This window comes from Pseudophryne corroboree, chromosome 4 (genome assembly GCF_028390025.1).
Source record: "Pseudophryne corroboree isolate aPseCor3 chromosome 4, aPseCor3.hap2, whole genome shotgun sequence".
Lineage (NCBI taxonomy): Eukaryota > Metazoa > Chordata > Amphibia > Anura > Myobatrachidae > Pseudophryne > Pseudophryne corroboree.
In genome coordinates, this window is record NC_086447.1 from 218,644,865 (window position 1) to 218,671,274 (window position 26,410).

At 46.3% G+C, this 26,410-nt stretch overlaps 1 protein-coding gene across 3 annotated transcripts in view; it reads right to left on the reverse strand.

Moving 5' to 3' along the window:
- The window catches only part of PXYLP1 (2-phosphoxylose phosphatase 1), a 184,312-nt gene that overhangs the window by 18,951 nt on the left and 138,951 nt on the right, over nucleotides 1-26,410 (reverse strand). The window lies entirely within an intron of this gene.

The window sequence follows — 26,410 nt, forward strand, 5'->3', positions numbered from 1 at the left end:
AATAAAAATTATAGTGTATTTAAAAACAAACAAAAACAGATTATCTCCTGTTAAGCAATCAAAAGCTACAGAGGGAACATTAGCACAGGAGACATAGCAAGTGCTAGAGTCAACACAGCATACTGCCATGGCCTAAAAGCACATCAGGCCCTACTTCATGGTGGCCCAATGTCACCTGGGATTAACGCAATGCAGAGGATGAGGGATCTTAGGTAAGGGTCTTGATAATTATGGCCACAGAGACTTGAAACGGAATAAAGTGGGGTGGAACTGAGTTCCATCACCTGTAATGGCAGGTAGAACTTGTAACACCTCCTCCACAGCCCTGCAGAGTAATTCCAACAGAAAAGCCTGCCCAATCACACATATCAATAGATGATGCAGGTGGCACTAGTGTCACAGACGAGCTGCAGCGACTTCCCCCCTCCTCAGGTACTGACGGCTCCATGGTCCTCCCTCTGCCTGCGGGCTGCTCGTCTTGGTACTCACTCGCGCTGTGTCTGTCAGATGGTGTTAGCCCTCTCCTCAGGTCCCAGCATATGTGATGTCATGTCTCACCACCGCTGAACTGAAGAATAGCAAAACCAAGGAGCAGGCTTTATGCATGCTGAAGACAAGAGAGAAGGCTGGAGGGACACAGAGGTGGGGAGGCTGTTGGAGGGACAAAGGCAGAGATATGTACAGTGCAACCAGAATGTATTCACAGCGCTTCACTTTTTCCACATTTTGTTTTGTTACAGCCTTATTCCAAAATGGAATAAATTTATTTTTTCCCCTCAAAATTCGACACAATACCCCATAATGACAACATGGAAAAAGCTTTTTCAAGATTTCTGCTAATTTATTAAAAATAAAAAACAAAGAAATTACACGTACATAAGTATTCACAGCCTTTGCCCTGAAGCTCAAAATTGAGCTCAGGTGCATCCAGTTTCCACTGATTATCCTTGAGATGTTCCTACACTTATTTGGAGTCCACCTATGGTAAATTCAGTTGATTGGACATGATTTGGAAAGGCACACAACTGTCTATATAAGGTCCCACACTTGACAGTGCATGTCTGAGCACAAACCAAGCATGAAGTCAAATGAATTGTCTGTAGACCTTAAAGACAGGATTATCTCTAGGTACAAATCTGGGAAAGGGTACATAAAAATATCTGCTGCTTTGAAGGTCCCAATGAGCACAGTGGCCTCCATCATCCGTAAATGGAGGAAGTTCGGTACCACCAGGACTCTTCCTAGAGCTGGCCGGCCGTCTAAACTGAGTGAGCGGGGGAGAAGGGCCCTAGTCAGATAAGTGACCAAGAACCCGATGGTCACTCTGTCAGAGCTACAGCATTCCTCTGTGGAGAAAGGAGAACCTTTAAGAAAGATAACCATCTCTGCAGCAATCCACCAATCAGGCCTGTATGGTAGAGTGATACAGGATGGGGATTAACCCCCGATGCACCCCATCACACCAAACTATACTGGTAACATGACTTGAAAACCTATATATAATAGAAATCCAGATGTCTTTGTTACATATATCTGCAGAAATATGGCAAAGCCACCAGGACTCGACAAGGCTCCTCTGATGCTGGTGGTCCTACTCCTAATACTATATCACGTGAGAGGGTAAAGTGTTAGTATGTGTTAATTAAAGGGAAAGCAAAATCTAAAACTTTACCCTCACACATGATATAGTATTAGGAGTAGGATAACCAGCATCAGAGGAGCCTTGTCGAGGCCTGGTGGCTTTGCCATATTTCTGCAGATATATGTAACTAAGACCTCTGGATTTCTATTATATATAGGTTTTCAAGTCATGTTAGCAGTGTAGTTTGGTGTGCTGGGGGCACCGGGGGATAATCCCCATCCTGTCTCTTGCTTAGAATTACCCCTCCTTTTCAAGCACCTGAAGTATATTGTCAAATTGATATAAGCAACTTCCATTCTGTTTTGCTGCATGGTAGAGTGGCCAGACGGAAGCCATGCCTTAGTAAAAAGCACATGGCAGCCCGTCTGGAGTTTGCTAAAACGCACCTGAATGACTCTCAGAACATGAGAAACAAAATTCTCTGGTCTTATGAGACAAAGATTGAACTCTCTGGCATGAATGCTAGGCGTCCTGTTTGGAGGAAACCCGGCGCCGCTCATCACCAGGCCAATACCATGTTTTTCAGCGGCAGGAACTGGGGGGGTCATTCAGAGTTGATCGCTAGCTGCCGTTGTTCGATGCGCAGCAATCAGGCTAAAAATCTGCATTTCTGCGCATGCGTATGCACCGCAATGCGCACGCGCGACGTACAGGTACGAAGCCATTTGTTGTTTTGCACAGTTTCTAGGACAATTTTCAGTCGCACTGACGGCCGCAAGAAGATCGACAGGAAGTGGGCGTTTCTGGGTGTCAACTGACCGTTTTCAGGGAATGTTTGCAAAAACACAAGCATGTCTGAAAAAATGCAGGCATGGCTGGGTGGTCGCTGGGTGGATGTATGACGTCAAATCCGGACACGAATAGACAACGTGATCGCAAGCGCTGAGTAGGTTCAGAGCTACTCTGAAACTGCACAAACTGTTTTTGCAGAGCTCGGCTGCACATGCGTTCACACTTCTGCTAAGCTAAAAAACACTCCCCAGTTGGCAGCGGCATAGCGTTTGCATGGCTGTTAAAACTAGCTGGCGAGCGATCAACTCTGAATGACCCCCTGGGAGACTAGTCAGGATAGAGGGAAAGATGAATGCTGCAATGTACAGAGACATCCTGGATGAAAACATGCTCCAGAGCTCTCGACCTCAGACTGGGGTGACGGTTCATCTTTCAGCAGGACAAGGACCCTTAGCACACAGCCAAGATATCAAAGGAGTGGCTTTAGGACAACTCTGTGAATGTCCTTTAGTGGCCCAGCCAGAGCCCAGACTTGAATCCAATTGAACATCTCTGGAAAGATCTGAAAATGGCTGTGCACCAACGCTTTCCCATCCAACCTGATGGAGCTTGAGAGGTGCTGCAAAGAGGAATGGACAAAACTGCCCAAAGATAGGTATGCTAAGCTTGTGGCATCATATTCAAAAAGACTTGAGTGTCACGATCCGGGTATCTGGACGCCATTTCTTACCCATCAGATGCCTCCTAAGGCTGGCTCAGCGCTCCAGGACCGGATCCCATCTGTTATCCTGATGTGTACATTCCTGTATCCTCTCCTGTCACTCTGGGACGCTGTCACAGTAAACGCCATATTACACCTGGCATGGCGTCTCCCGCGGCCTCCGCCGCCGTCCCTGAACTTCTGCATGCAGAGTGTCTGAGTGGCGATTACGTCAGCCGCGGCCTCCGCTGTGTCCGCGTGGTTGGATGTGCATCTGTCAGCCTGGCGCCTCCTGTCTCCGGTGGCCGGCGCCGCCATTACTGTTTTCATTACCACATGGATTACAAACCAAACTTCCCTCCAAGTGTCTGCATGGGCGCAGCCATCTTGGATTCTGTCAGCTGATCATTTCCACCAATCTGTTCTCAGTATTGATAATCTGCATAATTGCCTAGCCAATCCCTTCCTTGCTGCAGGTATAAATACACTGTGCCTGAGCAAGGAAGGCGTCAGTGCTTTGGTTGTCAAACCTAGTTCCTGTTTGTCTCTCTCCTGTGATTGTCTTCCAGGTTCCAGCTCCTGTCTCAAGACTTCCACCATAGAGACCCGCACCAGCATTCCACCTGCGGTGTAGCCTGACTCTCCAATCCATTGTGGATTCATCTGTTTCCAGCTACAACATTACCTGCTTCCAGCTCAGCTTCCAGCAGAGTACAGCTTCCCTTAAAGGGCCGGTGTCCTTTCTACACTTTACCACTCTCCACCGGTATTATTATTTCTCCGCTCTCAAGTTCTACATTTCAGTTCATATTTCATCGCTCCCAAGTTCATTTATTATTTAACTGGTTCCAGCCAGTATCCACTCCGTGCTAACAACAGTCTGGTTCCAGCCAGTATCCACAGCAGCTGTTTTATCTTCAGCAACCCAGCTTTTCCTGGAACACCAGCTGGCACAATCCTGGGTTATCTCCATTGCTACAGTCGGGTCTGGTAAGGACTTTCCATCTAGAAGATCATAAGAACTATCTCACACTACCAGTGCCCTGTGGCTCCTGCCATCCTGTAGTACCCAGGAACTGTATTTATTCTTTGCTGACTTTTACGTTTTCTTTTACTGCTGCTGTGTTGCGGAGTTGTCATAATAAACATCATTGACTTTTATCCAAGTTGTCGTGGTCACGCCTTCGGGCAGTTATTATTCATGTTACTTACATGTCCAGGGGTCTGATACAACCTCCCAGGTTCCGGTACATCTCAGCCCCTACAACTGAGGCTGCCTCCCGTCAGCTCAGGCCCTCAGTTGTGACAGTAAGCACTGACCAAATGAATCCAGCCGGAGACCAGGATCAAGCGGCCAGGCCGATGCAAGAACTGGCAGCCCGACTTGAACATCAGGAGGCTGCACAGGGCCACATCATCCGCTGTCTTCAGGATCTCTCTACTCGGCTGGATGGGATTCAGACAACTCTCCGTGGATCAGACGCGTCCGGTGCGTCAACCACAGTGACTCCAGCTATAACCCCACCCACCTTACCCGTTTCTGCTCCACGTCTTCATCTTCCAACGCCAGCAAAATTTGACGGCTCTCCAAGATTCTGCAGGGCATTTCTCAACCAGTGTGAGATTCAGTTTGAGCTACAACCTGGCAATTTTCCCAGTGACCGTACAAAAATTGCCTACATCATCTCTCTTCTCAGTGGCTCAGCCCTTGATTGGGCATCACCGTTATGGGAGAGGTCCGACACCCTGCTATCTTCTTACACTGCATTCGTGTCAACATTCAGGCGCATCTTCGACGAGCCAGGCCGGGTAACTTCAGCTTCGTCTGAGATTCTCCGTTTACGCCAGGGATCACGTACTGTAGGACAATATCTTATACAGTTCCAGATCCTGGCATCCGAACTGGCATGGAACAACGAGGCCCTGTATGCTGCATTCTGGCATGGTTTATCTGAGTGTATTAAAGACGAGTTAGCTACCAGAGACTTACCCTCCAAGTTAGATGAGCTAATCTCACTTTGTACAAAAGTTGACTTACGTTTCAGAGAGAGAGCAACTGAGCGTGGAAGATCATCTGCTCCAAAATCTTCTGCTCCTCCTCCTCGCCAACTGTCACCAACTAAAGATGAGCCCATGCAAATTGGCCGTTCCCGTTTAACTCCTGCTGAGCGCCGAAGACGTCTCTCCGAGTCTCTCTGTCTTTATTGTGCAGCTCCGTCTCACACCATTAATGCTTGTCCCAAACGTCCGGGACTCCAGACCCTAGCTCGCCAAGGAGAGGGCCGGCTAGGAGTAATGATCTCCTCTCCATCCCCTCAAGATTGTAATCTCCCAGTCTCGCTTCAAGTTGCTCAACGTTATCAGAACGTCATTGCCCTCCTGGATTCCGGAGCAGCTGGGAACTTTATTACCGAAGCCTATGTTAAACGGTGGTCCCTACCCACCGAGAGACTTCCTTCCTCCTTTTCCTTAACTGCCGTGGATGGCAGTAAAATTTTTTATACAGTTATTGCTCTAAGGACTCTACCAGTTCGTCTGAGAGTGGGAGTTCTTCATTCCGAACTTATTTCACTTTTAGTGATTCCAAGAGCCACACATCCTGTGGTCCTGGGCCTTCCATGGCTCCGTCTTCACAATCCTACAATTGATTGGACGACTACGCAAATCCTGGCATGGGGTTCCTCCTGTGCTGAGACATGTTTGTTTAAAGTATTGCCTGTCTGTTCTTCCTCCCCCAGGTCGTCTGATGTTCCACCTCCTCCATATCAAGATTTCACGGATGTGTTCAGTAAAGCTTCTGCTGATATCCTTCCTCCTCATAGAGAATGGGACTGTCCGATTGATCTCGTTCCAGGGAAGGTTCCACCTCGAGGCCGAACTTATCCGTTGTCTCTGCCTGAGACGCATTCTATGGAGGAATATATTAAAGAGAACCTAGCAAAGGGGTTCATTCGACCTTCTTCTTCTCCAGCCGGCGCAGGCTTCTTTTTTGTAAAAAAGAAAGATGGTGGTCTGCGGCCGTGCATCGACTACAGAGGTTTGAACGACATTACCATCAAGAACCGTTATCCTTTACCCCTGATTACTGAGCTCTTTGACAGAGTTAGCGGAGCTACCATCTTTACAAAGCTGGACTTGCGAGGTGCATACAATCTCATCCGGATCCGTGAGGGTGACGAGTGGAAGACCGCCTTTAACACCCGTGACGGACATTATGAGTACCTCGTCATGCCCTTCGGATTGAGCAATGCTCCAGCTGTCTTCCAGCATTTTGTCAATGAGATCTTCAGAGACATTCTATACCGTCATGTCGTGGTCTATCTAGACGATATCCTCATTTTTGCCAACGATTTAGAGGAACATCGTTTTTGGGTTAAAGAGGTTCTGTCCCGTCTCCGTGTCAATCATCTCTATTGCAAATTAGAAAAATGCGTCTTTGAAGTCAAGTCCATTCCGTTTCTAGGGTACATTGTGTCCGGTTCCGGACTAGAGATGGATCCTGAGAAACTACAAGCAATCCAAAATTGGCCGGTACCCTTAACCCTCAAAGGGGTCCAGAGGTTCTTAGGGTTCGCCAACTATTACCGAAAGTTTATACGAGACTTTTCCACCATTGTGGCGCCTATTACTGCTTTCACTAAGAAGGGTGCTAACCCGTCCAAGTGGTCTGAAGAAGCCATGCAAGCATTTCATCTTTTAAAACAAAGGTTCATCTCTGCGCCTGTTCTGAAACAGCCTGACATCGACTCTCCTTTCATCTTAGAGGTGGATGCCTCCTCCGTTGGAGTAGGAGCGGTGTTATCTCAGAGGGCTAAAGATGGCCATTTACACCCTTGCAGTTTCTTCTCCCGGAAGTTCTCCCCAGCTGAGCGCAACTATGCCATTGGCGACCAGGAGTTGCTAGCCATCAAGCTCGCTCTAGAAGAGTGGAGGTATCTGTTGGAGGGAGCTTCTCATTCAATCACCATACTTACAGACCACAAGAACCTTTTATACCTGAAGGGCGCACAATGTCTCAACCCTCGTCAGGCCAGATGGGCACTTTTCTTTTCCAGGTTCGACTTTAAACTCCAGTTCTGTCCGGGCTCTCAGAATCGCAAGGCCGATGCCCTTTCCCGCTCATGGGAGCAAGAAAATGAGTCAGAGTCTTCAGACAAGCATCCTATTATAAATCCGTTGGCATTCTCCACGGTAGGGATGGACTCTACGCCCCCATCAGGGAAAAGTTTTGTGAAGCCGATGCTAAGGAAGAAGCTCATGCATTGGGCCCATGCTTCCCGTTTTGCCGGACATACAGGTATCCAAAAAACCCTGGAGTTTATCTCTAGGTCCTATTGGTGGCCAACTCTGAAAAAGGACGTCTTGGAGTTTATTGCATCTTGCCCAAAGTGTGCCCAACATAAAGTATCCCGCCAGTCGCCTGCGGGGCAACTGGTTCCACTATCCGTTCCCCGTCGACCATGGACCCACTTGTCGATGGATTTCATTACAGACTTACCCATGTGCAACAAGTTCAATACCATCTGGGTGGTAGTTGACCGGTTCACCAAGATGGCACACTTCATTCCTCTCACCGGTCTTCCGTCAGCTTCCAAGTTGGCTCAAGTATTCATACAAGAGATCTTCCGACTCCACGGTCTTCCTGAAGAAATTATCTCAGATCGAGGAGTTCAATTCACAGCCAAATTCTGGCGAAGTTTATGTCAAGTCCTCCAAGTCAAGCTAAAGTTTTCCACGGCTTACCATCCTCAGACCAATGGTCAAACCGAGAGGGTGAATCAGGACTTGGAGGCCTTCCTCCGCATCTATGTGTCCTCCTCTCAAGATGACTGGGTTCAATTACTTCCCTGGGCCGAGTTCTGTCATAACAACCAGTATCATTCTTCATCTGCTTCAACACCATTCTTCACTAACTTTGGATTCCACCCTAAAGTCCCTGAGTTCCAACCGCTTCCAGCAACTTCTGTTCCCGCAGTGGATATCACCTTGCATCAGTTTGCCAATATCTGGAAGAGCGTACGATCAGCTCTGCTCAAGGCATCGTTCAGGTACAAGAAGTTTGCGGATAAGAAGCGTCGAGCAGTTCCTGCTCTCAAGGTGGGTGATCGGGTATGGTTATCCACGAAGAATTTGAGGTTAAGAGTTCCCAGTATGAAGTTTGCACCTCGCTATATCGGTCCTTTCAAGATTGAACAAGTCATCAATCCTGTTGCTTACAGACTCCAGTTGCCTCCCTTCTTAAAAATACCCAGGACATTCCATGTTTCCCTGTTGAAACCGCTGATCTTGAATCGGTTTCATTCCTCACTTCCTCCAACTCCGAAAGTCCAAACTCAACGAGGCGTTGAGTATGAAGTGGCCAAGATCCTGGACTCACGTCACCGTTACGGTCAACTACAATATCTTATTGACTGGAAGGGTTATGGTCCTGAGGAACGTTCATGGACCAATGCTTCTGATGTCCATGCTCCTGCCTTGGTCCGGAGATTCCATTCCAAGTTTCCTCAAAAGCCAAAGAAGTGTCCTGGGGCCACTCCTAAAGGGGGGGGTGCTGTCACGATCCGGGTATCTGGACGCCATTTCTTACCCATCAGATGCCTCCTAAGGCTGGCTCAGCGCTCCAGGACCGGATCCCATCTGTTATCCTGATGTGTACATTCCTGTATCCTCTCCTGTCACTCTGGGACGCTGTCACAGTAAACGCCATATTACACCTGGCATGGCGTCTCCCGCGGCCTCCGCCGCCGTCCCTGAACTTCTGCATGCAGAGTGTCTGAGTGGCGATTACGTCAGCCGCGGCCTCCGCTGTGTCCGCGTGGTTGGATGTGCATCTGTCAGCCTGGCGCCTCCTGTCTCCGGTGGCCGGCGCCGCCATTACTGTTTTCATTACCACATGGATTACAAACCAAACTTCCCTCCAAGTGTCTGCATGGGCGCAGCCATCTTGGATTCTGTCAGCTGATCATTTCCACCAATCTGTTCTCAGTATTGATAATCTGCATAATTGCCTAGCCAATCCCTTCCTTGCTGCAGGTATAAATACACTGTGCCTGAGCAAGGAAGGCGTCAGTGCTTTGGTTGTCAAACCTAGTTCCTGTTTGTCTCTCTCCTGTGATTGTCTTCCAGGTTCCAGCTCCTGTCTCAAGACTTCCACCATAGAGACCCGCACCAGCATTCCACCTGCGGTGTAGCCTGACTCTCCAATCCATTGTGGATTCATCTGTTTCCAGCTACAACATTACCTGCTTCCAGCTCAGCTTCCAGCAGAGTACAGCTTCCCTTAAAGGGCCGGTGTCCTTTCTACACTTTACCACTCTCCACCGGTATTATTATTTCTCCGCTCTCAAGTTCTACATTTCAGTTCATATTTCATCGCTCCCAAGTTCATTTATTATTTAACTGGTTCCAGCCAGTATCCACTCCGTGCTAGCAACAGTCTGGTTCCAGCCAGTATCCACAGCAGCTGTTTTATCTTCAGCAACCCAGCTTTTCCTGGAACACCAGCTGGCACAATCCTGGGTTATCTCCATTGCTACAGTCGGGTCTGGTAAGGACTTTCCATCTAGAAGATCATAAGAACTATCTCACACTACCAGTGCCCTGTGGCTCCTGCCATCCTGTAGTACCCAGGAACTGTATTTATTCTTTGCTGACTTTTACGTTTTCTTTTACTGCTGCTGTGTTGCGGAGTTGTCATAATAAACATCATTGACTTTTATCCAAGTTGTCGTGGTCACGCCTTCGGGCAGTTATTATTCATGTTACTTACATGTCCAGGGGTCTGATACAACCTCCCAGGTTCCGGTACATCTCAGCCCCTACAACTGAGGCTGCCTCCCGTCAGCTCAGGCCCTCAGTTGTGACATTGAGGCTGTAATTGCTGTCAAAGGTACATCAACGAAGTATTGGCAAAGGCTGTGAATACTTATGTACATATAATTTCTTAGTTTTTTTATTTTTAATAAATCTGGAAAAAAAAAATCTCAATTTTTTTTTTTTTTACTTTGTCATTATGGGGTATTGTGTGTAGAATTTTGAGGGAAAGAATGAATTTATTCCATTTTGGAATAAGGCTGTACCCTAACAAAATGTGGAAAAAGTGAAGCGCTGTGAATACTTTCCGGAGGCACTGTATAAGGGGCACTACTAACGTGGGCATTATGTGTATAAGCGGCACTACTGTGGGCATTGTGTATAAGGGGCACTAATGGGTGGCATAACATGTATAAGGGGTACCACTGTGTAGAGTAATGTGAATTAGGGGCTCTACTGAGTGATATAATGTCAATAAGGGGCACTACTATGTGGTGTTAAGGTGTGTACACACGGTGTGATCCTTGCTATGCCCGATTTTGACTATGTAATTTCCTTTGAACTCCCCCAGAACCCAGATAGCACAGATTTTGACTATCTGTACTTTCGATTTTGACTAAGTGCCAATTTTGACTATACATTGTACTAGATAGTAGACTAGATAGTAAAGATTGAGTTGCCTGCACAGTCTATCTAGCCTTACGATACCGACCCCACGGGAGCGCGCATCGGTATCGAATCGCTATCGCAAGCTGCCTAACACACTGAGATATGCACAAATTTTCCTTAAGATTTTGACTATATAGTCAAAATCTTACAGATTTATCTCACTGTGTGTACACACCTTAATATGAATCAGGGGGACTAGGGGGGTAATTCAGATCTGAACGCAGCAGCAAATTTGTTAGCAGTTGGGCAAAACCATGTGAACTGCAGGGGGGGGCAGATATAACATTTGCCGAGAGTGTGAGATTTGGGTGAGTTATTTTGTTTCTGTGCAGGGTAAATACTGGCTGCTTTATTTTTACACTGCAATTTAGATTTCAGTTTGAACACACCACACCCAAACTCCCTCTGCACATGGTATATCTGCCCCCCCCCTGCAGTGCACAAGGTTTTGCCCATTAGCTAACAAATTTGCAGCTGCGATAAGATCTGAATTAGACCCTATGGCCCTCATTCCGAGTTGATCGGTCGCAATGCGAATGTAGCAGAGTTACACACGCTAAGCCGCCGCCTACTGGGAGTGTATCTTAGCTTCTTAAAAGTGCGACCGAAGTAATCGCAATATTGCGATCACAAACCTCGTAGCAGTTTTGGAGTAGCTTCAGACTTACTCTGCCTGTGCGATCATTTCAGTGCTTGTCGTTCCTGGTTGACGTCACAAACACACCCAGCGTTCGCCCAGGCACTCCCACCGTTTCTCCGGCCACTCCTGCGTTTTTTCCGGAAACGGTAGCGTTTTCAGCCACACGCCCCTGAAACGCCGTGTTTCCGCCCAGTAACACCCATTTCCTGTCAATCACATTACGATCGCCGGAGCGATGAAAAAGCCGTGAGTAAAATTACTTTCTACATAGCAAAGTTACTTGGCGCAGTCGCAGTGCGAACATTGCGCATGCGTACTAAGCGGATTTTCATTGCGATGCGATGAAAAATACCGAGCGAACAACTCGGAATGAGGGCCTATGTGCACTATTGTGTGACCACAACCCTTCTTTGTGAGACCACTGTCCCTTTAAAGAGTATGGGAGGTAGGGCACAAATTTATAGTTTGTAGGGGGGTGCCAAAAACCCTAGCACTGGCCCTGGCTCCGCCTAATAGGAGGATAGGGGTTAGAGGAGGCGGGGAAAATTAGTTCCACCACCTTTACAGGACCACTTTAAGACCTGACTTAGTATATTACTTTTTGAAAGTATTTCTAAAAAGGTAAAATTAGTATTTAAACAGATTTATGCTTATATACATATTCAGAACATAACTTTTATGTAATCTCCACGCGGCATAGACTAATGAAATATAAAAAATAAGATTTTAAACCTACCGGTAAATCTTTTTCTCCTAGTCCGTAGAGGATGCTGGGGACTCCGTAAGGGAATAGTCGGGCTCCGCAGGAGACATGGGCACTAAAAAGAACTTTAGCTATGGGTGTGCACTGGCTCCTCCCTCTATGCCCCTCCTCCAGACCTCAGTTAGAGAAACTGTGCCCAGAGGAGACGGACAGTACGAGGAAAGGATTATTGTTAATCTAAGGGCAAGATTCATACCAGCCCACACCATCCACACCGTATAACATGGATATACGAACCAGTCAACAGTATGAAACAAAACAGCATCAGCCCAAGACTGATCAAAACTGTAACATAACCCTTATGTAAGCAGAAACTATATACAAGTCTTGCAGAATGCAGTCCGCACTGGGACGGGCACCCAGCATCCTCTATGGACTAGGAGAAAAAGATTTACCGGTAGGTTTAAAATCTTATTTTCTCTTACGTCGTAGAGGATGCTGGGGACTCCGTAAGGACCATGGGGATTATACCAAAGCTCCAAAACGGGCGGGAGAGTGCGGATGACTCTGCAGCACCGATTGAGCAAACATGAGGTCCTCATCAGCCAGGGTATCAAACTTCTAGAACTTTGCAAAGGTGTTTGAACCCGACCAAGTCGCTGCTCGGCAAAGCTGTAATGCCGAGACACCTCGGGCAGCTGCCCAAGTAGAGCCCACCTTCCTAGTGGAATGAGCTTTTACAGAATTTGGTACCGGCAATCCAGCCGTAGAATGAGCCTGCTGAATCGTGTTACAGATCCAGCGAGCAATAGTCTGCTTAGAAGCAGGCGCGCCAACCTTGTTGGCTGCATACAGGACAAACAGAGCCTCTGTTTTCCTCACCCGAGCCGTTCTTGCTACATAAATTTTCAATGCCCTGACCACATCAAGGGACTCGGAATCCTCCAAGTCCCGCGTAGCCACAGGCACCACAATAGGTTGGTTCATATGAAAAGATGAAACCACCTTGGGCAAAAATTGAGGACGAGTCCGCAACTCTGCTCTATCCACATGGAAAATCAGATAGGGGCTTTTGTGAGATAAAGCCGCCAATTCCGACACTCGCCTTGCCGATGCCAAGGCCAACAACATGACCACTTTCCAAGTGAGATACTTTAATTCCACCGTTTTAAGAGGCTCAAACCAGTGAGACTTAAGGAACCGCAACACCACGTTAAGGTCCCAGGGCGCCACTGGAGGTACAAAAGGAGGCTGGATATGCAGCACTCCCTTCACAAAAGTCTGTACTTCCGGAAGAAAAGCCAATTCCTTCTGAAAGAAAATGGATAGGGCCGAAATCTGAACCTTAATGGAGCCTAATTTTAGGCCTAAATTCACTCCAGTCTGTAGGAAGTGAAGGAAACGGCCCAGATGGAATTCTTCCGGAGGAGCATTCCTGGACTCACACCAAGAGAGATACTTCCTCCAAATACGGTGATAATGTTTTGCTGTCACGTCCTTCCTAGCCTTTATCAGAGTAGGAATGACCTCATACGGAATGACCTCATCCGGAATGCCCTTTTCCGCTAGGATCCGGCGTTCAACCGCCATGCCGTCAAACGCAGCCGCGATAAGTCTTGGAACAGACAGGGCCCCTGTTGTAACAAGTCCTCTCTGAGAGGAAGAGGCCACGGATCTTCTGTGAGCATTTCCTGCAGATCCGAATACCAGGCCAATCTGGAACAATGAGAATTGTCTGTACTCCTCTTCGTCTTATGACTCTCAAGACCTTGGAGATTAGAGGAAGAGGAGGAAACACATAGACCGACTGGAACACCCACGGTGTCACCAGGGCGTCCACTGCTACCGCCTGAGGGTCCCTTGACCTGGCGCAATACCTCGGTAGTTTCTTGTTGAGGCGTGACGCCATCATGTCTATCTGAGGCAGTCCCCACTGACTTGCAATCTCTGCGAAGACTTCCTGATGAAGTCCCCACTCTCCTGGATGTAGATCGTGTCTGCTGAGGAAGTCTGCTTCCCAGTTGTCCACTCCCGGAATGAAGACTGCTGTCAGAGCGCTTACATGATTTTCCGCCCAGCGAAGAATCCTGGTGGCTTCTGCCATTGCCACTCTGCTCTGCTCTTTGTACCACCATGGCGGTTTACATGAGCCACTGCGGTGATGTTGTCTGACTGAATCAGAACCGGTAGGTCGCGAAGCAAAGTCTCCGCTTGACGAAGGCCGTTGTATATGGCCCTTAATTCCAGTACGTTGATGTGAAGACAAGCCTCCTGGCTTGACCAGAGACCCTGGAAGTTTCTTCCCTGTGTGACCGCTCCCCAACCTCGGAGGGTCGCGTCCGTGGTTATCAGAACCCAGTCCTGAATGCCGAACCTGCGACCCTCCAGAAGGTGAGCACTTTGCAGCCACCACAGGAGAGATACCCTGGCCCTGGGGGACAGGCTGATCATCTGATGAATCTGTAGATGTGACCCGGACCACTTGTCCAGAAGGTCCCACTGAAAAGTCCTCGCATGGAACCTGCCGAACGGAATGGCCTCGTAAGACGCCACCATCTTGCCCAGAACTCTAGTGCAGTGATGCACCGACACCCTTTCTGGCTTCAAGAGGTCCCTGACCAAACTCAAGAGTTCTTGGGCCTTTTCCATCGGGAGATAAACCCTTTTCTGGTCTGTATCCAGAATCATGCCTAAGAAAGGCAAACGGGTCGTCGGAACCAACTGTGACTTCGGGATATTGAGAATCCAGCCGTGCTGCTGCAACACCCTCAGGGAAAGCGATACGCTGTTCAGCAACTGCTCTCTTGATCTCGCTTTTATTAGGAGATCGTCCAAGTACGGGATAATTGTGACACCCTGCTTGCGCAGGAGCACCATCATTTCTGCCATTACCTTGGTGAAAATCCTCGGGGCCGTGGAAAGCCCAAACGGCAACTTCTGAAATTGGTAATGACAATCCTGTACAGCAAATCTCAGGAACGCCTGATGAGGCGGATATATGGGGACATGAAGGTATGCATCCTTTATGTCCAGGGACACCATATAATCCCCCCCTTCCAGGCTGGCTATGACCGCCCTGAGCGATTCCATCTTGAATTTGAACCTTTTTAAGTATAGGTTTAAGGATTTTAAATTTAAAATGGGTCTGACCGAACCGTCCGGTTTCGGGACCACAAACAGGGTTGAGTAATACCAGTCAAAGTCAGAAAAATATCTCTATACACACTGCCATATTTGCACCTCAGTCTGGTCCGCGCTGCGCATGCGTGCGCTCTCCCGTGCGTGCGCATACTCACAGTCGCGGGCACCCGCAGGCGCACGGTATGCGTATTTACGGTAGAGTTTATGTGATCGTAGCGTGCGACTCAATCGTTACATATTTTCAGTAATAATGTATTTTGTAGATCATGGTCCCTTTGATAGATTCTGAAAGTTTAGTTAATATAGCATGTTCCTGAACAGAGAGATCCCTCTTTGTATTGTACGAAGGGTCTAACAGGGGTCATACAGTGGTGTTTGGTACCCATCGGAAGAGTATTTAAATAGCAATATTCCGGTGTTGGTTTGGAGCGGATTAATCGCTCATGCGAATAGTTATGGACATAAGAAGTTTATGTCCATTTACTATTATTTGTTCTTATTTAGTCATGCGGCGGGAAACTCAGTATCCCACCCACCTGAACAGTTGGAAGCAGTCACAGCCCACCTGTATGAATCAACCTATGACCTTTTGTTATAATGCGAAGCCGAATTCCTGTGTCCAATGAACAATGAGATTGTAGGGACCATTGAATTGTATTGTGTGTGGGGCATAAATAGGCAGGCCGACCATATCCAGCTCACTCTCTTCAACGGTTCTCATTGCTGATAATCGGGAGCTGGATATCGAGGCGCATGCGATCGTTTCCCCTTGTGCGTAAGTGTTTCTCCGCAATCATATTGATCTTCTTGTTATTCCGAGCCAATCTCTCTCAATTTCTCTCTCTCTCTCTCTCCTTCTCTTTCTCTCTCATTTTCCCTTAAATTGTATTGTATTGTATTTCCTGTGTAGTTATCTGGTTAGGTAGTCTATGTTATATTGTAGTGTATGACTTGTATTGTGTTTAACTCTTTTGCAAGTATAGCATTCATAATATATATATTAGGCGTTGGACCCTGAGCACGGTATCTGTGTGTTTCTTATAGTATTAAGTATTCTCAGAGCGTCGGTGACGCTCGAACAGCTTTAAAGGTAATAAGGTTATACTGTGTTGCATTTACACTCTAACATTACACTAAGGTTTTACTGCACAATACACTGTTTATGGTTTAGATACAAAGGTTTAATATAGTGAGCGTCAGCGCCGCTGGTGATCTCCTCGTGGTCCCGAGCGTCCGCTACGCTATAGCGAATCATTTCGTTAGTCAACAGCCAATAACGTGCCTGCCTGTGATCTCTTGGCCGTGAGTGAACGTGACGCTTGAGCGTCTCGATCACGGCAAAGCGATTGTTACGCAACTAGCGACCCTTACGGTACTTCATACGTAGATAGCGTACAGTGTTCTTAGACCTCATAAAGGGTATTATATACGATAAATATTTAGCTTTATCAATTGGCGGCTCGCCCGTCCTTCACATATCTGCACTAGGTAGATACAGCAGACATTATCCATCAGCAAAGGGCGGGAGGTTGTATTCCTCGTGGTGCTGTCGGGATAAGCGTCTGCTTCTCTTAGTAAAGGGTGCTGAAGGAATCCGGGAACCGGAGGTAAGAACAAAACAATAGTGTCTTTTTAAAACTGTTTATTTTTCTGTCTTGCGTACACACGCACGCACACATATATATCTGCATTTCCTTTTCATTGGTGTATTTTCGTATGTCACTCTAAACGTGCTTAGAGAGATTTGTCACTATTTCATAGTTTAAGAGTAAAGGTAACATAGTTAAAGTATAGACAAACACACAGTTTTGCCTGGGAGATAAGGCGAAGTCAGTGTGGTGTGCGGTAGATGATCAAGGATCATCTACATTGATAAACATATAAATTGTGTTACGGTGGATCTTTATTTTGCGTACACGTGTCTCTAACAAGGACTGAGATTTGTGCACGCAAACCAAAGGCCGACGCACGCAGCGTATACCACGCAGCGGAGCGTCCGGGTACGCCCACGTAACTCAAATCACAAGTTTTTTTTTTTCTCTCCTCTCAACGCGATAAGTAGCGCCACGCGGTAAATAACGCCAGGCGATAAATCGCGCAAATCTATTTTTTTTACATTCCAAATTTAAATTAACAGATCCTTCTCCTAATTGGTAACACATCTGGTCTAAAGAAAAAATTTCTGCGCAGAAATAGAAATAGAAACAAAAGTGTATATGCGGTGAATGAGTGTTTGTTTTTACAATTTTAAAGGTTGAACCACAAGAAAAGTCGAGTACTCGTGAGGTACATGCGTGTAAGTGACGTACACGGTGGCTAGGGAGGCATCCCTGGTTAAATATACAATTTGAGCATTAGAGTGTAGCAGACCAGGAGGTCATACTGTAACAGACCAGGAGGTCATAACAGACCAGCAGGTTCAGGTACAGCAGACAAGGAAGTCCGCTATACAGTCCACAGGCACAACACCAAGAAAGGGTTGGTGCAACACCCATATAGGCCATATAAGCTCTGGCTGAAGGAATTCGCAGCCGAAATTTTCGATTCCGTTGGTCGCTCAGTACATAAGATTAGTTGCTTATGTGCTGAACGATTGTACCGCACGTAATTGTGTGCATTAGTAAACCTGACCGGTACTATTTGTGTACGAAGGTCATAAACGCTATTTGTACATTCTAACGTGATTTGTGTAATTTTTTTTATTTTAAGGGAGGTTCGCTGCTCACTCAGGAACTATCCAGCAACCAATAGTTACTGGAAAGAGTAAGTGTTCTTCGGATCACCCTCACAGGTTCCAGTAAATAGAGGTTCAGGTCGCAGGGGCCCTAGGTCGAGTACGCCAGCACCATATCGGTGTGATCAGGTCGTATTGGTCGGCGTGGGCGAGTGAGTGGGGTACTCGGTAAACCGCCACCGTCAGCCTATTTTGGACATTTGGTTTGCGTAAGGGTTGGCTGGATAAAGCAACACTTTCGAACTATGGGGGCCACTTGTTCAGGTAGGGGGCGATCAACCTCGGTTCGGGTTGATTCAGTGAACCGACCAATTGGGTCGGCAAGGTATGTAATGTGTGAGAAATACGGAAGTCACACAGAAGCTTTATGTGATGAATGGGAGAGAATGACAGTACATGACGGGGAGAAATTCCCAAGAGTAGGTAGCTTCAGCTCAGAAGTGTTACAAAATTTAAGGAGGAGGATATGTCTCATTAAATCAACAAAGAGACGATTATTTGCAGTTGTGGCAACAGGAAGGTGACATACAGAGAGGATTGGCTCAGGCGGCGGGATCTGGCTCGATCAGAAAACTGATAGCCACGGCCGCACCGCCAATATATATCAGGAGAAAAATTGGTTGCGGAGAATGACGCATTAAGGTGTAACAAACAACAAACTCTTAGCAACTGTGTAAATGTTAAAGATAATGTTAACCAATTAACCAATGCAAGTATTAACCCGTGCAAGTTGTACCCTGTTTTGAACTTTCCTCAGGAGTGTGATCAAGAGGACGAATCGGCAACAATTTCAGCGCTCTCTCTAGCAGCCACCATAGCAGAGACCACTGTAGGCACAGCTCAACCCCCGAGATTAGTAACGAAAGCCCCTAGCGGAGGGATAGGTGAGGTCGTATCAACGGGTAAGTACGGCACCATACACTATGCTGAAACTATTTCACCACAGCCTGTAGAATCTACACAGGATGAGGTTGTTAGAGTTAATCCCGTTAGAGTAATAGCAGTGCCAAATGGGAAAACAGACACATCAGGAGCCACTCCCATTAGAAACATTGCCATGTACACCCCATTTTCCCGAATGGAATTAAGGACCATAGTGTCTGAATTCCCTGACCCTAGAAAAGACTAAGTTGCCAGTCAAAAATACATCAGAGACTTAGGTAACACTGTAGAGCCCAACAATAAAGACTGGCAGATATTGCTGAGAGCATGTTTACCCTCCAATGTTGACGCAACTCAATTTTTAGCTGATTGCGGATTAGATCAGGATGTACCTCTTACAGATGTGTACAACAAAGATAATGTAAAAAGAATAAGCTTACAGTTAAAAGAGTATTTCCCAGCGGTAGTCAGATGGAACAAGATATTCTCCATTAAACAGAAGGAGTCAGAGACAGCTGCAGAGTATTTTCACAGAGCATTATCAGAAATGGCAAAATACACAGGCATAGAGGACATTAAAACAGACACAAACCATCGAGAAGTAGCAGTATCGGTACTGATGGATGGTTTAAAAGAGTCATTGAAGACTAGGGTACAGACCACACAACCATGTTGGCGAGGTCTGTCTGTGGCTACTTTGAGAGAGGCTGCTATTGATCACGATAGGAACATCACCAGACACAGGGAACAACAAGGTGATAAATTAATGGCCGTAAGTATACAGGCCCTGACCACAAGGCAGCCTTTGTTTGTATCACCAAACCCTGTGGGTAAGTCAAGTGTGGTTACTTGTTATTCTTGTCATAAACAGGGACATATGGCACGAGATTGTAGAATGAAGAATTCACGAAACTCATACCAACCCCCTAGACAACGACACGACACACGACATTGGGATCAGGGTCCGCAGAAACGGAGTTATGAGCCACATGCAGGGGAAACAAAAAGATACCCCCCGAACAGAGACTGGCACGCCTCTGGTAGCTCCCAATTAACTCCATCACAAGTAGTTGCTGCCAGCGGGATTCAGGGAGGTCACCATACCCAATAGGGGTGTGGCCATACCTGTAATCTGCAGCCAGTAAAATTGATTGCAAGCCTTGGAAGTGAACCCGAAATTGCAATCAATGTAGCTGGTAAATCATTAAACTTTCTTGTAGATACGTGGGCGGCCAAATCAGTGATAAATTCGACAGTGGGCATGAGAACCACTGGTAAGGCAATTCCAGCCATAGGGGTAACGGGAGTAGTCCAGCACTACCCTGTTAGCAAACCAGCCGAGATTACAGTAGGGCCTTTACATACCAAGCATTCCTTTTTGCTGGCTGCATCGGCACCGACTAATCTCCTGGGAAGAGACTTACTGTGTAAAATGGGGTGCGTCATTTATTGTACTCCTGAAGGTGTATTCTTGGACATACCTGAGAATCACGCTCAAGAAGTGCGAGACATGTTAGACTCCCCGTCAAAATTAATGTCACATACCATTATGACAAATAGGACTCCCTCCCAAGTAGAAGAAATGACATCTCAGATACCAGAGTCACTTTGGACTAAAGATGGACAGGACACTGGATTAATGGCAAACGTAGCTCCGGTAGTTGTACAAGTAAAAGATGGTAGGATAGCTCCAAAAATCCCACAGTACCCTCTGAAGCCAGAGGTGGAGTTAGGAGTTTACCCAGTAATAGAGCGCTTGCTACAACAGGGCATTCTGGTAAGAACGTCCAGCACTGCTAATAGTCCCATCTTCCCTGTGAAAAAGAGTGGGGGGAGGGGTTACAGGCTAGTGCAGGATCTAAGGGGGATTAACAAAATAGTTGAGAGTCAGTTCCCCGTAGTGCCAAATCCAGCTGTCATCCTAATGCAAATCCCACCCACTGCGAAATTTTTCACTGTTATTGACCTCTGCTCCGCTTTCTTTTCGGTACCTCTGCACCCTGACAGTCAATATTTGTTTGCATTTACATACAGAGGAGTCCAATACACATGGACTCGATTACCACAAGGATTCATAGATAGCCCAAGTATATTTTCTCAGGCTTTGCATGATTGTTTACAGTCTTTCCAACCAGTGAGTGGATCAGTATTAATACAGTACGTGGATGATCTACTACTGTGTTCTGATTCATTGGAAGCATCCCTGAAGGATACGAAACAGCTCCTGTTTCATCTTTCAGACACAGGACACAAGGTTTCCAAAGACAAGATACAATTATGCCAAACTAAGGTAAAATATTTGGGACACTGTCTAACACAAGGACTGAGACACCTGACCGCTGATAGAATTCAAGCAATTAGAGACATGACTCTGCCACAAACCCAGCAACAGATCAGAACATTTTTAGGAATGTGTGGGTATTGCCGTAACTGGATCCCAGGGTTTTCCATCCTAGCGTTACCCTTGCAGGAGATGGTCTCCTCAAACAAACCTGATCGGATTTCGCATACAGACGAGTCTGAGACAGCATTTGAGAGACTTAAACAGTGCCTAACGCAGGCACCAGCATTAGGTATGCCTGACTATGGGAAACCCTTTGAACTATACGGAACAGAAAGTGCTGGTTGCGCGGCAGGCGTACTAACCCAAAAGCACGGTGATGCCAGCAGGCCGGTAGCATATTACAGCGCTCAGCTAGATACGGTAGCGCGATCCCTCCCCACATGCTTGCGAAGCGTTGCTGCGATAGCATTGCTAGTAACGAAAAGCGAAGACGTCGTGCTAGGTCACAACCTCACAATTCATACACCACATGCAGTGTCAGCCTTGTTAAATTCTGCACAAACCAGACACGTCTCATCAGCACGGTTTACAAGAAGGGAATTGGCACTAATGGCCCCCGTAAACATCACCATAAGGAGATGCAGTGCATTAAATCCTGCAACATATCTCCCAGGTGTGTCTGGACAGACCCAAAGGGTGGAGGATGAGAGTACTGGGGAAGGAGGATTTAATACAAAGGAAGACACTCATGATTGTATGGAATATTTGACCCAAAATTTTACCGCAAGGCCTGACATCAGTGACAACCCACTGGAAGATGTAGAACTTACGTTCTACACGGACGGTAGTTGTCATAGACAGTCAGACTCGGGAGACTTGTGTACTGGATACGCAGTCGTAGATGACCAAGGCACCATAGAAGCGGAACCGCTAGGCCCACCTCACTCAGCCCAGGTTGCTGAACTGGTCGCCCTAACCAGAGCATGTGAATTGGCTAAGGGAAAATCAGCCAATATCTACACCGATTCTAGATACGCATTCGGGGTAGTCCATGATTTCGGAGCCCTATGGCGCTTCAGAAATTTCATGACGGCAGCTGGTACACCGGTAGCGCATGCAGCTCACATAAAAAGGCTTCTAACAGCGATACAGGAACCCGATAGAGTGGCTGTTATCAAATGTAAAGCACATACATATAGCCAAGACCCAGTATCACTTGGTAACAGCCGAGCAGACGAAGCTGCTAAATTAGCAGCTGCTACCCCCAGACAGACAGACACCACACAACTGATGGTATTTAATACCATCAACACACAGAAGTTGTGTGAAATGCAAAATTTGTGTTCCACACAGGAAAAGGCAGTCTGGAAGGCAAAGGGATATGGCCAGGAGTCCTCAGGACTCTGGACGGATGGACATGGTAAACCAGTGGCCCCCAGAGCATATCTTCCATGTTTGGCTGAAGCAGCTCACGGGCTGACTCATCTAGGCAAGGAAGGGATGTGCAAGTTGGTAAGAGCATATTGGTGCGCCCCAGGATTCTCCTCTCATGCGAGTAAAAGAGCCATGTCATGCCTTACCTGTTTGAGAAAGAATATTGGAAAGGCAATACCTACAGAACCATCCCATATCCCACCTGCCGGCGGCCCTTTCCAGGTAATACAGATTGACTTCATTCAATTACCCCCTTGTCGAAATTTGAAATATGTACTTGTTTGTATAGATGTTTTTTAAAATTGGGTCGAAAGATTTCCGGCGGCCACAAATACCGCTATGTTTACTGCTAAGAAAATTGTGCAGGAATTTGTATGTAGATATGGTATCCCTAGAATTATCGAAAGTGATAGGGGTACCCATTTTACAGGTGATGTCTTTCAAGGAATGTGTAAATTGATGGGAATTGATAGCAAGCTGCACACTCCATACCGTCCACAGGCGAGTGCGAAAGTGGAAAGAGTGAACAGCACTATTAAAAATAAACTGAGTAAAGTGATGGCAGAGACAGGATTGACATGGCCAGAAGCTTTACCCATTGTACTGTACAGCATCAGAACCACTCCCAGGTCCCCTCTTAATCTGTCTCCCTTTGAAATCTTGTTTGGTCGACAACCGCATGTCATGATTAACCCTCAGGATGATTTGAAATGTAACAATGAAGTGACTGTAAAATACTTGATTAACATGAGTAAACAGTTAAGGAATCAAAATGATAATCTGAAGTTAGTGATTCCTGATTTACCAGATAGTAATTGTCATGACATTGAACCTGGGGATTATGCAATGATACGGAATTTTCTACGCTCAGGTTGCCTTATTGACAGATGGGAAGGACCATACCAGGTCTTATTGACTAGCACTACAGCATTGAAGGTTGCTGAGAGAGAGACTTGGGTTCATTCGTCCCACTGTAAAAAGGTTGCTGATCCAGAGAGGTCCCGTGATAAGGAACAGACGGTAGAGGTTGTATCACTGGAGTGTCTGTTCCAGGAAGATTGAGGCGGCACCTGAGCATTGAAAATCACAAGACCAAAAGCAGTTGTCGATCCCCTGTTCCCTTTTATTGTTTTTCTCCAACTTCCCATCCCCTCTCCCTCAAATTATTTTTTTCCCCCTTCTCATTCTTCTCCGTTTCCTCCCACAAGATGGACTTGCCCCAAGAGACTGTGATCCGGATTTTCCTGTTGACCATGATGTTGACCAGAGCAGTCTGTTCCGGCGAGAGTACCATGGAGGTCGAGAGAGGTTCTGGAATGGGTTCTGATGACAGAGATGGAGGCGTAGTTTTCCAAGAACAACATAATCAACAAGCAAAGGCGAGTATCAGAAAACGATCCGATAACATTGACCATAGAAGGAATTGTGAAGGATTGTTAGCTGAAGAAAACTGTATCTGTAGGCTCTGTAACAATGTCATTGAGGATGGGTGCATTAAGAAATGCCAATCCAGTTTTAATATCCATATGGACCGGCATCCATTGAGTGACTATCACTCCTTAGTGGGTAGTGTGTTAAATAAAACAGATTGTTGGGTATGCTCTCAAGTACCTCAAGGTCATAGCAAATCAGGACTAGTACCATTTCCTTTAACGATAGGGGAGGTACTTGAGTTAAGTGGTGGGAGACCGGTGGACAGAAGGTTTAATATCTCCAGTCCTCCTAGTTTGAAGCTCCACCAATACCATGTGGATAGGTCCCTATTATGTTTCAACATCTCCAATCCCCGAAAGCCGGGAAATTGGGAAGTGTCATGGAGTAACCAAACCATGACCTTTTCGCATAGAGCAGATAGAATGCCTACAGATACAGAGCTTGTACGCCACATAGCCAGTAGAGGAAAATCTTTCCGGTATAGGTATACCTTAGGAAATAGGATTACGAGAGTTGGAGAGGTATCACCAGGATACTGTGCACATATCATACAACCTGATACGTGTACTAAGCAGATGGAAGAATTAGGGTTAGGAGATTTCACATGGAAGGTGTGTAATATGGTTATGTCCTACTCCGTCCCATATGTTCTCCCCGATGATGCATATTTCATATGCGGGAGAAAGGCGTACAAGTGGCTTGCCCCAAACTCTGAAGGATTGTGTTATATTGGAAAAGTACTGCCTGAAGTAATGACTGTATCACATGACAAAATGAAAGACATACACCGTGGTGCCCAAGCTCCTTATACTCACACCCATTACGAGCACGTTGTTAAAAGGCACCTGATAGAGAAGACAGAGCATCCGGCCTCTGATCTGATAAGTGAATCCACCGGGATTCAATTCTTAATCGCGTTAGATTTCACCCGCACCGCTAGAGGAGTGCTGAATTATAAATACATATCGGCGCTCGCAAATTTGTTAGACAATATCACTGAAATGTATGATGACACATTTAGGTATACTGGAAGGGAACTTCAAGCTTACAAAACAGAACTGGTACAGCATAGAATGGTTCTCAATTACCTCACAGCAGTGACAGGCGGATATTGTGTCACACTGGCAACACAATACGGCGTGAAATGTTGCACATATATTACGAATAGCACCGAGGATCCGGTCGAGGTCATAGACCAAAAGATGGACGATATTCTCCAATTGAAGTGGGAATTTCGCAGGAGACACAATCTCACTCTTGCTGCTGTAGGTAATGAGCTGACTGGTTGGGTGTCATGGTTGAACCCGCGAAATTGGTTTTCTGGTTTAGGAGAATGGGCTCAAGGAGTCATAATGGATGTTGGGAAGTTTCTCCTATGTATCTTAGGTGTTGTCATATCGATTGGATTGATATTTAGATGCGGTCAGGCTTTAATGAAGTGCAAACATCGTACAAGGGTAATGAGTTTAAGGAGTGAGGAAACTGTAATTCCAATGGATTTGATTTATGACCCAAATGTAGAAACAATGATGTGATGAAAATGCGATTTCTACGGTCCGTTTCTTTCACCTGTTTTTCCGTTTCCTCCAAGGTAAAAAGACCCACTTGGACGAGGAATTTGATGAGCCGATATACAGACAACAGAGGGATTAAAGAAGAAGTTTTGACAACCTGATACACAGATTTTTGATGAACTATGCCATGGATCCCCAGTTTCCCTAGAAATTTTAAAATTACGCTAGCCCAACACTTTTGTAAATCTATGGACATTGACAGCTTTTGCTCGCACCTTATGGGCAAAAGCACAAAGAAGACTGCATTCAACAGACACCAAACAAGACCTCAATCGACGAATGTACATTTACCTGACATAGAATACCACCGCATTTACCGTAATTATGTCTTTTCTTCATTTCTACAACCCTCAGGTAATGACACACATAGTCGATAGGGAATACAGGCACAGATATCAACAATCACATATCTCCCCCATTCATGTATCATCAACTAAAATGTGCTCCCCCATTTTGTTACAACCAAAGCCGAAAAGAGCTCGGTAAAGTTTGACAGCCCATCCACAGACCCGTACCACGGGATAAGAAGGAATTCAAATGTATACTTCGCAATACCTTGAAGCTTGATTTAAAACACGTACGGCACGATGATACATGACCCCCAAGCACGGAGTCATACACACATGCTTCTGCTATCTCACTAGGTCATACCCTTTTCCTACCTTCTCCTCTCCTCCCCTACCCAACCATGTAAATGTATTAACCCCTGACATATATTTTTCTCTTTTGAAATGTTTTAAAAGGTGGCAGTTATTATTGACTGCCAAAGGGTGGACTGTCAAAGTCAGAAAAATATCTCTATACACACTGCCATATTTGCACCTCAGTCTGGTCCGCGCTGCGCATGCGTGCGCTCTCCTGTGCGTGTGCATACTCACAGTCGCGGGCACCCGCAGGCGCACGTTATGCGTATTTACGGTAGAGTTTATGTGATCGTAGCGTGCGACTCAATCGTTACATATTTTCAGTAATAATGTATTTTGTAGATCATGGTCCCTTTGATAGATTCTGAAAGTTTAGTTAATATA